Source organism: Rhea pennata, chromosome 1 (genome assembly GCF_028389875.1).
Source record: "Rhea pennata isolate bPtePen1 chromosome 1, bPtePen1.pri, whole genome shotgun sequence".
NCBI lineage: Eukaryota > Metazoa > Chordata > Aves > Rheiformes > Rheidae > Rhea > Rhea pennata.
Window position 1 is genome coordinate 78,391,989 of NC_084663.1, and position 12,347 is coordinate 78,404,335.

General features: G+C 34.7%; 1 long non-coding RNA gene across 12 annotated transcripts in view; it reads left to right on the forward strand.

Moving 5' to 3' along the window:
- Positions 1–9,690: 9,690 nt before the first annotated feature.
- The window catches only part of LOC134149436 (uncharacterized), a 206,769-nt gene continuing 204,112 nt past the window's right edge, over positions 9,691–12,347 (forward strand). For 11 of the 12 annotated variants that reach the window (XR_009960416.1, XR_009960424.1, XR_009960425.1 and 8 more), the window contains exons 1-3: positions 9,712–9,756; positions 10,222–10,396; positions 10,518–10,567. This is a non-coding gene — a long non-coding RNA (uncharacterized LOC134149436). Of the gene's footprint in view, positions 9,757–10,221; positions 10,397–10,517; positions 10,568–12,347 lie in introns of all 12 variants that reach the window. The other variant, XR_009960419.1, reaches the window with a different exon arrangement.

Below are 12,347 nucleotides of genomic sequence, written 5' to 3' on the forward strand. Positions count from 1 at the left end.
GTAAACTGATATTGCTTACAATTTATTTCATATTTCAGGGGAAGAAACTACATTAAAATTAAATAACTAAAAATTAAAGCTGAGAGTAAAACAAATATAGAAGTATATTTGTCCTAGAATGGAGCATTACAAACTAGAATTTCATAATTAAAGTTATATTTAGGAAAAACTGCAGTGTGACAGAAGTAGTGCATGGTTAAACCATCTAAGACCTTGCAACTACTGTATAACTAAATCAGCGTATTTAATGTCCAGTCTTGGCATAATTCCAGTACCTAGTATGTATTTTGCTGCAAATTATTCACATATATTCAAGCATGAAGTCATAACTTTGTTTTATTTTTTCCTCCATTTTGGAATATTCTCCTTTAATTTAACTAAGGTTACATGTAAACACTATTAAGAAACTCTGAGAGACTGTTGTAGTGATATTCTTGGTGATTTAGTAGACAGCATTGCTATTAAAACTGATGCCCAAGGCTAGAATTTGCAACTAAATCTGCTAATTAGGTTAAGAGCTAAAATACCAGTAGGCCTAACTGCATCTTTAGGCACATAAGTACCTTTAAATAACAACCCTTAGTCTCTCTCTCTCTTTCATTTGTAAAATGCCGATCGTAATACCTTCTCACTTTGAGATTGTAATACAAAGACAAAAATAGTGAGGTGCCTAAATAACACTGTGGAAAGGAGCCAGCAAACCAGACCATCCTTCCTAGATCTCAGTCCCTTACTCTTGGTTAAGCCAGCCTGTCTTGCTGACATAATAGCGTTTGTTATAGTGACTACATTACTGGCAAAGGACTACTCTCTCATCTTTTTAAATTCAACCCTTAAGGCATATTACTGAAGAGAAAAAAGAAGCCTTAAGATGCAGAGTACTGCTTCTGGAAGAAACAGGCTGTATTTTGAGTTGTGTGTTCTTAAATGGCCAGCATTTCTTCCTGTCTTAAAAGCTACCATTTTTACATGAGTTCAGTAGTGGAAAAAATGTGAATCTAGTAATTGTGCCTAAACTAGCTGTTGCTTGAAGAGGTGTTGTATTGTGCTGGTTGTCTAAACGTGATTTTGCATAGGTGTTTATTCTGACTTGAAGAGAAAATGGCAGAGCCCAGCTGATTAAAAAATCTGGAAGGTATGTTTGGCTGTGTGACAAGGCGAGGGAGGTGCCTTGACTTCTTTTGTATTTGTCTTTTAGTCTAAGATGATAGGAATATGTTGTATAAAGGTAAAAGCACATGGTATGCTGTCATGAATTCCATGATACCAACTATTGCTAACATTGTGTTTTGCCTGTCTGTCAAACTACTTTTTCGCTGTCAAGAGCTATAGTCTACTTCCTTATGTAATGGGCTGCTTGCATAGGGAAGCTGTAAGGAATATCTGCCTTACATTCTAGTCTCATCATGGCCAAGATCTTTTCCAAAGAAACACATGAGCAGTCATGAGAGAAATATGACCTAAAACTAAACTAAATGAACAAATACATGTAGATGCAGATATAGCAAGAAAATAACAGTATTTTAAAATAATGTCCAGGAGATTATATAAAGATTTTCCTTTCTGTAGCTCATAGAGGAAGATTGCCTTTATAAAAGAAATACACTTAGACTAAAGATTGTAATAGTAACTGAATGAAATTAACAGTTTATTTGAGGAGAAAATGAATCAAAATCTCCTGTGTTACACCGATAATGTAGAAGTACTCTTGAAGATAAGATTTGTCTTAGATTAATTCCAGCAGAATTAATCTGCATCTGGGAAGAGAATCGGGACAGTTGTTTTCACTATAGGAAATAAAATCTTTACTTTTTTCACTCCAGTCTTGGGGCCTTTACTCAAAGGAAGAAGTTATTTTGATTATATTGCCAAGGTTTTCTAGACTTAAAAAGATTTAAAATGTTCATTAGGTCAGTGACCATTTCATGTACAGAAGAGGTCACTGCAGTTTCAGATAACTTTAGGGCAGAACTGCTTATTATTCTAATTACAACAGCAACATTTTAATTTAAAGTACCTATTCCATTTCTGTGTGTTCCCTTACAGATTCACATGCCTGAATCTGTATTTTAAAGCATACTTCTGCATATGAATAGCTTGGTTATAAATGTGAATAAGAAATTACATTCAGGATTTTTTAAAAGCTGACTTTAAATATCTGAGTAGAAGTTATTTTTTTAAAAAAAAAAGCCTATTAGCAGCACCTCTGTGACTGAAAGAAGTACCAAGGATTTTATTTTTGTGAAGTCCAAACAAAACTCTTAAGTAGGAAAAGGTGCAAAATACCACATGAAAAAATCTCTCACTAACAAGGCTATTGTTTCTAGGTATGCCCAGACAGATTTTTTTTCCCCAAAATTTACAGATTCAAAAGGTCTTAACATTTGAGACCATGAGTGTACATGATGAACCTAAAAGATAAGATAGATTCCTTAGTGACAGATTCTACCTTTGAAATATGAGACAGCAAATTATTGCAGTACTGTATATTGAAACCATTTAGTAGGTACAGCATAGGAAATAATAAGAAGTGCATGTAGAAAATACAATCTAGAAATTATACAGTAGGTTCATAACTGGCGAGCTTTGGTAAAGGGAGAGGTGGACTAAGTATAACTTTAAAATAAACTATGAGATTAGTCCCAAAGAGTTACACAGAAGGCAGTGAAAGAGAGTTGGCCTGTGATGAAAATAAAAACAATTATTTCTTCATACAGGCTCTGAAGAAATGTTCTAATGCTCTTCCTCGTACACCATTAGTTCATCTAATACGTAGTATTCTATAATGGTAGTTATTTTATCAGGAAGGTTACCTGGAAACAGAAAATTGATTTTCATTTGGCAGATGTAAGTGCAGAAAAGCGCCTATATGAAGATACATTGGAATGAAGGGGATTACCTACCTGAGGAGGACATAAATAAGAACAGACATAATATGAAGTTCAGAAATTATTTGGTGGTATACAGAAGGTAGACTGGGAGATTCAGTTTTCCCTGTCTGCAATAAAGGCATTATGCAACATTCATAAAACAGTAAATTGATAAAAACAGAATAGATTAGATTTCTTTTAAACATAGCCTACAGTTAAATTGAAGGTATTTTTAAGCTATGTCTGCAGAGAGCATTGTTGAAACCAAAAATTAATTAAGTTATGAAAATACGAGTGGTAGATCTTTGTTGGTGCACAGTGCCATGTCTCCATGATCTTCTGCTGGGGATATTTCTCATAATACTTAAACGTGTGGTTACTTAAGAAAACTGTATGGGTTTCTTGCAGTATAAAACCTCTCTACTACAGGCCTAATTTCAATTTAAAATCTCAAAGGTTTCTAATGGTATTTGGTATTGGTATATATATAATTTCTAATGGTAGCCAATTATGCAGTGCTGGATATTGCTTTTTCCTTGAAAGCACTGGGTGACTGGTGTTGGAGGCAGCATTGGAAGAGTAAGCCAATGCCCACAATAGCCCTATGTGCCACAGTGCTGCGGCCCACAGCAATTTTCTGCAAAGGGTCAGTTGGTGGCCAGGTCAGAGGGGCGATCTGGCTTTGTAGCATGCCTGCACCAGCCTAGCATGTCCCGTGGGATGGAGAGAGAGGTGGCTCGCATCTGCTACTCTGCTTGCAGCCCCGTACCTTGCAGAGAGAGCAGCTGCAGCTGAACTGAAGCCAGTTTCTATGGGGTGGGTTGAACCTTTTGAATGCATGTGTCTAATCATTCAGTCCATTTGCTCGGGCTGTGAGCTTCTTCCCAGGGTTTGATTCTGGGAGAAGTTTCCCCCTTTTGTTTGCAGTTTTCACGTTCACAGCCAATTCAGCTTTGGCTGCATCAAGTCTTCTAAAAATCGCTTGAGCCTAACAATGGCCCTGTCAGGAACCTCTCAGGGCCCAGTTTTTCCCTTCTAGTTCATGCAGTCTGACCTATTATACACCACCTGTAAATCTATGTTTAAGTTGGTTCTGTTCTCTCTGAACAGGAAACAGGACTTAAAATAAAAATTTCAAGGAAAATCACAGAATGGGGATCAGGTTAGGCCTAGTCCAAATGAGTACAACTCCATCAAATTCAGGAAATAAATACTTGCTCTTGAGTTCCTATCTTCTAGGTTTTTTGCTACGATCTGTTAGGCATATTTGCTATAATTTCTTTCTTTCTTTCTTTCTTCCTAGGGAGGATTTTTCCATATATATGTATGCATGTGTATACGTAAATAAAATTAAGATTGGTATCTTAAGTATCAAGTGACAGCATATATCTACCTTGTTCAAGATACTTACAGTTGTGATTAGAGATCAATGGTTATAAAGAGAATTCATTGACTCTAGCAAATTTATTTTTGAAGATTTACAGGGTGATGTCTGCTGGGTGGCAGGTCAATGTAGGTTTGATGCATTAATTTTAAATACGTGCTTTTGTGTGTAAGTATCCTTAAGAAGAATCAAGGACTTTCCTTTGCAGACAAAAGAGAAAAAATTAAAAAATCTTAACAGGCAATCCATGAAATAATGTCCTTTGAATTAGAGAACAGCAGTATCTGGTAACTCAGAATGCACAGTTTGAGCCTTCCAAGCTTTCACTGCCCTGGTTTTCTTTCAGCAGTACCTTTCTTAACATGATAGCAAAACTTGAATAGTGTTAAAAAGTCTTTTTCCTCACATAGTTTGCAAAGTACAGCATCACAGGAAGTAGCATTGAAGAGACCCCCAGATGTTGTGTTGGCCACTCCTTTACCCAGAGAGAGGATAAGCTATACTTACTTCATTCCCAACAGATGTCTAACCTGTTTTTAAAAACCTCTAAGGAATGAAATCCCACAGTCTCCCTGGGTGGTGCTTCACTCTATTCATGCTTAAAAATGTATTTTTGTTGTTTTGTTTTTTTCCCCCTATAGTGGTATGGGTCTCCCTGTATCATTCATTTTATGGTGGTCTGAAATGTAATGCTGTTTGCTTTTAGAAAACTGTATGAGCAACTTGGCTGCTAGATAATTGCGCAGAGTTACTTCGGCAGTCTCAGACTTCAAGACTATGATGATAAATTCTTGCCAGTTCTTTGTGATTTTTATGTCCGTCTCATGGTATTTGGTGTTTTTTTCCTGAAGCTACAGTTACTGAGTCACAGATCTTCACTTTTATTTCAAAAAGAAAAAAAAACCCTACCCTCTCTCCTAGCTGAAGCATAATGATTGCAAAGGCTTAAAAGTGAGAAGACAAAGGAATTAGCAACCATTTTTTTTTCAAGTTTCATTTATAATTTTGGGGGATTTAAATGCTTGGGCTGCTCATTATTAGAAGTTCTGACCCTACACTTGCATGAAACTCCATTAACTTGCTTGTGTTCTGTGCAAGCACAGAAGTAAGTGCAGATTACTGAACCTTAAACCTTAGTAATTTATAACTGCAAAGATATGTTTCTGCTGTGTGCAGAGCTAGTGTTGATTTGAGTACTATCTTGTAGTGCCTAAGATGGATGATGGGTAATAAACTGTATTTTATGAAGCTGTGGGAAATGGTATTTGCAATCATAGCACAGTATCAAACCTTGATAAAGGTGTGTAAGTGCTCTTCTAAAAATATTGAAGGTTGAAGTGGTTCAGAAAGTTTGGTAAACAGGGAGCTGTACTGTTATGTACTGCAACACAAGGTAAGAGAAAATACTGCGAGAAAGTGTTCAGATATGGCAAATCATATCTTTCAAATTCATTTTCAGGAGGAGTATGGAAGGCATTTCCCTGCTTTGTCGCAGTTATACATTTCTTTTTAAATGTGAGTATTGCTTCATTTGCATACATTTTTTGTGTAAATGTTACATTTTATGACAAAATAACCTCATATATATGTAAGAAATACTAAGTCAAAAGGATCTATGACATAAAAGTAAGTTTTCTAGATCTACATCAAATTATAGATCTGCATTAAACTGTAGCTGCATGTATCAGGAGAGTTTTGTGAAGTTCTTTAGAAAATAAAGGGTCAAGGCAAGAAAAATACCAACTGTCCTTCAGTTTGTGTGTTATTGACACATGCCAGATGACTCTTATAGGATAGATAATGAGTTGTAGCTGAACAAATTTAAGTACAAAACCAAAACTTTTCAGTTCAGTGAAATAGTAAATGCCCTCTATGTGTTTGTCGTGGTATCACTTGTAGATTGTTACAATGCTCAAATTAGTAAATTCTGTTGTCCCCCTGCCCCAAATCAAAATACATCTGGTATTTGTTGGATTTCTGCAAATGATGGCTGGACATCGTGGCTTTGACCCTGTTTCATTGTGATTAAACTTGTTAAGATTTTATGGTTTTAGTGTCTGTTTTACAACATTTTCATTACTGTGTATTTTGTTAAGGTTCAAGTGGCTTGTATTTTTATGGTTGCATCTGGTCTGTATAAATCCTTCTCCAGTTTAAAAAGCTGCTTGTCTCAGTGGACTTGAGGGATTTTGAAGTATAGCAGGATGCTTCATGCGTATATGTCTATTATATGCTGATACCTAGAAAATACTTTCTCCTGGGCGAGCTCATAATAATCTTATTACTTAAAAATATGGAAAAAGTTTTGTTTCTATCTGTTTGTGTATTCTTGCGTGTGTATGTTTCTTATTTCCAGATTTTAATATTTTGCAACATTTGTCTTGAAAGCAAGACTAGTTTTTTGAAAGGTGGTTCAGAATGTCCTTGGAGTAAGTTCTAGCATGTTTGTGTATGTGTGTGTGTGTGTGTATTTATATTTATATAATATGTAACCCTAATGTATTATTGGATTAATACTTTTTTGTAAGTATTCAAGAAGAAATCTTGACTGTATTGAAGTCAAGAAATCTTGAGTTTTCTTTCCCATGAAGATGATAGGGTATTTTCTTTCCAATATTCATCAGTAAAAAATTACTGATTTTTTTTAATGTTATACTGGCTGCATGTTTTATAAGCTCCTCATACAAAAACTGTTTGATTTATGTTTAGAAAGGAAAAAAGGATATTCTCTTGTTTTAGACCTGCAGTTTGCTGTATTTCTAAAAAAGTGAAATGGGACAACTACAAATAAAATTATTTAAAATAAATAATAGTGTATAAATAACTAGTTTCTGAGACTGTAAATGCAATCAAAACAATGTTTTCTGCATCTTTTCCTTGTTTGTTGTTTTTATTTTCATATCCATTTTCAAGAGGTTGTCCCAAAACTCTGCAAACTTGATGGCAGTCCTTACTTTAATCAAGACTGGACCTTCTTTAGAGATATTTGTTGTGTAGAGCATTTGCTCAGTACTGAGTACTTTTAATGGACTATGATGATTATTTGCAGAAATGTGCAAACATTTAATGAGATGAAATATAAAGCATTCTTTTTCTTAATTCTTTTTCTTAATTTCTTTTCTCTGCAATCTATTAACATACCTGTGGTTGTAATAAAGACTTTGCTATGATACTGATACTGATACAGTTCTCTCACTAATAGCTGTATCTGAACTTCACATCTTTTGGTTCCTTTTTTTTCTGTCTTCTGTGCATCAAAAATGACTGTTTCACATGAACCTTTCAAAGAGTAAAATTGTCCAAACCCTATTGCTATTAAGTACTCTTGAATATAGCCCTTGCATGTAATGTACTCACAATGTCATCAGTTCTTCATTTCTAATTTCTCATTTTTTCCTTTTGCTCCCCCAGCACATTTCCACTTTCTTCTATGAGCTGAGTTTCATTAATAACTCAAGCAATATACCTTACATATGTAAATGTTTATACATGAACATATACATATCTACTTCTGCCTATTTTTCACCTTACATGTTTTACACTTACGCTTTATACCTTACATATAAACACCAATGTGCACACATGCACAAAATTTTCACAAAAAGTAGGATAGGAGTAAAATATATTTGTTGGTGCTGATAAAAGTTATGCTCACATGGCGTTGGTTTTTCACCTCCACTTGATCTACTCTTTCGAGTTATTCAGTGCACTCAAGATTTAGAGGTGGTCTGTATCGGCCAAGCTGGTATCAGCCTGACAGCTCGTACACACTCTCTGTCTTTTGAGGATCCTTTTCTGAAGAGTGTCTTGACTTTTTAGGGGAACACTGTTTTCTCAGCACTTTGGTGCACGTAATGTGCTCATGTCATTCCACAAGTACGAGGGGGTGGAAAGAGCTAAGAGAACAGCAGAGTTGGAGGAAGTCACAGAATGTCTGTTTTGGTATGGGTATAAAGCTGTAGTTGTATGAAGATCAACTGGTTTTTGGATCCCTTCGGTTGTTTAGTGTGAGAGGGAAACACTTGGGTAACAGACGCTTTTGTGGATTTTTAACTGGAGAAAGTTCTGAAATAGCTATTGCCTCATTGTGCTATTAGGGAGCATGGGAGAACTCAGTCTCTCGTGCTCAGCCAGATGAGTGAGACTAGGGAAGTGCTAGTTGGTGCCTTGCAGCTACGAGAGGATTTTCACATTGTTGAGCATGACAATTCATTTACGGATATCTGTAGTTTGAGAAGAGAAAAAACAAACTTGATATCTGCAGACATCAAGTTTAGATCTTCTTGCTGCAGGACAGGCCTGACAACGAAAAAGCAAAATCCAACCCAGAAAAATGCATGCAAGCTCCTTAAAGAACAACTTCTGTGTAATCCTTAGGATAGACTGAACTTTTAGTAGTGGTTGTTAAAAACTGTGTCTCACTTCTACAGTAAGATTTGAGGTATTCCTCCACAGGCAAGCTGACAGACCAAAAGTTGTTGTCATGAAGCCTGGAAATATTTTTTGTTTGTGTTTTTTTTGGTTGTCCTGTCTTTCTGTAACTTCTGTAAAAGCAAGAGGGCCATCTCCTACCACTAGTAAGCTATAGCCCAGGGGCTAATGGCTGTAAGTTTCCAGTGTAAGATTGCTTTTTTTTTTCCTCTCTCTCATTGGAAAATGCTTCTTTCCTTAAAAAAAAAAAAAAAAAAAAAAAAAGTTTCAAAGTATTTTTCATACATAAAATCATTATCCTTTTTTTTTGCATTGTTCATGCTTTATCTATTGTAAAATCATAATTTTTATAATTTATTAGACTATAATAGACAAAATATTTTGTTATTACTTTCTTTAAGTAGAATGTTAATTGAAAGCTAGTTAGCATAAAAATCTTGCACACTGCACCACTTCTTAAGCTCACTTTTGTGCAATTATATCACATGCCATTTTGTTTATTATGCTCTTAGGTCACACAATCATATTTTATTGCTCTTGTGAATTTTATCAGAAAATGCACAAAAACCTCAAGAGGAAGTGGTTGCATATAAACTTCAGGATGAAATAATGTACTTTGACGATAACAAATAAGAGATTCAGACAGTTTACTGGTACTTAAAAAAATTTTAAACTCTCAATGACCTGAAACAAAAATTACTGTGTATTAAAAGATGCAAATATTAAATGCTGCCTTTTTATGCTTGGTGTTTTAGAGGTATGCTTTTTCAGAGCCACGAAAAGTCATGTTGACCTCTAAATAGAGTCAGATGATGTTCAGAATTTTTGACCTGGAAATGTAATAGTACCGGATTGGTTGGCTAAAGAACATGGAAAATAAGGTTCATACTGTAACAGTGTTAAGCGATACAACAGGAGACTATCAAATGCTGTCTGATGTTTTGTAGAATGAACTAGTTGCCGGCAGATGGCAGCAGAATGGAAAAATAAGCACATAAATTAAGAGATAGTGGACAAAAGAACTCAGATTTCTAGGAGCTTAGTTTCACTAGCTGTTTTTGACTATGCAAGGTAAGTTAAGGTTTAATTGCAAAGGGGAAATGTCCCAGGCATGCTGGCTTGTGATATATAACCTCAATTGCAAAGAATTCTACTGTACTTCTCTAAACACTGATTTCCAGTGGGAAAATAAGTAAGAAAAGGTTATTTCTGAATATGTTTACACTACTTTTTTATATAAAATTTTGACATTTCACTACTCATATAACTTGCAGAATTATTAATTCTGATGTTCTCTTAAAAAAATTGTTATAGCAGAACATATATAAGTATTAGTTTTAATTGGGGCTGTCAACTCATGCTCAGTTCAGAAAAAAATAATGTCTTTAATGTGCTTCTCTCTACACATATTTTAGATAATTAACATTTGATCACCCAGTGTGAGTAACTGCAAATAACTTGGGCTCTGTGACTGTGTTTGGGGTGTTAGTGTTTCTTTTTCTTTGATGTCTTCTTGTGTATGTGTGTTCTCAAAAGAGGAACAATGAGGAGTGAATGAAGTTTCAGTTTTAATCTTTACCTTAAAATCTGCTTGAATACCATCTGCACTTTAGAGAGAATATTCAGTACTATGCCTGTTCTACACGCTTCGTGCTGTTCTCTGCTACAAACTTCTATTCTTACTAAAGAAGATACAGCATTGTAACCATAAGTAAGTGCCTTTTTTCATGGTGTCTGTATACAAGGACAGCTATTTGTGCTACATTTGTGATTTATAATATTGATAGGCATGCCATTCCAAAGTTAACTTTAAAAAAAATGTTTTTAAACAGGATTCAAAGCATGGACAAAAAATGTAAATGACTTACCAAGGATGAAAAAGGTAAGGGAAAAATTTTATTAATTCTGTTGTTCTTTCTGAATTTGTCCTTTTTTTAAGAAACAAGATGTATACATTTAAAATTAGAAGAACTCTACCAAAGATAAACTAAGACTCATAAATTGTTTTAAACCTTCAAAGTCTGTATTTTAGAGACTTCTACTTGTTAACTGGTGTTTTTCTGTGTTGCTTTGTACAAAGAAAACACCAGAGTATGAAACTTTCATATATCTATCTACCTATATATCTATCTAAATCTGTATATCTGTAAAAATATTTATAGCTATCTTGCCTAATATGGATCAACATCACTTTCTATTGGATTTTACTTACGAGAGTTCAGTGTTTTGAGGTTTTAGAAGCTTAGAAAGATGTATTTCTGGGATAAATAGCTTGAAACAGATAACCAAACCCCTCTGTTTTATTTGATACATGCACAAGATGAGCATATATTATATTACTACTTGCATTGACTGGGCCACTATTATTCTAGAGATTTGCTAATTCCAAATGTTCTTTTTGACAGATCAAGTGATACAGAATGTATTTTTTCCCAACTTGAGTCAGTTCTAAAGGCATGCAGGGAAGTTGCTTGATTTTAATTGACCCTAGGATCATTTTAAACAAGTTACTATCTGATGTTGTTTGATACAGATTCTTTTGCTTAAAGCATTTTTAAAAGGCAATATCATTTGGTAATTAAAAACAGTACTTGCAGTTGGGTGGCTATCTTACCGACATGGTGAAACAATGAGGGCCTACCCTTTCTCTAATACACTAAGCACAGTTTATTGCACTGCAGTTTATCAGCCACACTGTAGATGAGCAGCAAAATTATAACTCACCGTGTGCCAATTGCACGTATTAGTATTTCTTGCAGTTCTAGTATTAATTTGAAAAATTACGTATCAATATATTATCCAGAGGAATTTGGCACTTTTTAAATCTAGAAGCAAAAAAGCAAGTAATGGAAGTTGAGAAATTCCATTGACCCAGTTAAATATAATTACAGAGGTTAGAACTGGGGCCAGGATATTTGAGTTCTACATGTAACATTTCACTGCTCAGCCCCTTTTGAATGGCATTACCTCATCTTGAATCCATTTAGGAAAAGAGTTGCAAATCCCACAAGAACAGATCTAAGTTATCCAAGGTCATTGTATGAACAGAATGTAGACAATTCTTTTCACATTTTCAGTTACAAAGGGATACTTAAAATATATATGTTGCAGCATTGTATGTGTTAATTTGATTTGGGCAAAAATATATTTTCCAGACTTGATTTTTTGTGTTGTCTTTCCTGTGTGTTTGATGTGTCAGGTGAAAGTAAGTCTGATCAGAGTGTTGAAGAAAGAAAGTACAACTATGTTAAGGTGCTTTGTAAAATAATGGCTTTATGTGAGCAAATGACATCGATTGGAACAAATTACCTACTGCTTCCAATGATGTAATCCAGAAAGTTTGAATTGCTTTTAATGTTCTCAGTCTGAATAAAGTCCTTTTCTTTGAGTTCTTCCCAGTAATCAGCTTTTATATTGCAAGCAGCAGGCTCAGGTCTTGTTTATTCCTTTATTTTGGGAATTCTGTGATAGAAAAGGCAGGTAGGAAAAAAAAGGTCATTTTGTTGAAGTATTAGCTATTCAGAAATAGCTGGAGGTTTAGATTTTTGTGAAACATTGATTAGTGAGAGAAGGAGTATGTTTTTCTTTAATGTGCATAATTTTGTAATGCTTATAAATAGTGAGAGAGATATAGGCCAAGTATGCATTTTAAAAAATAAATT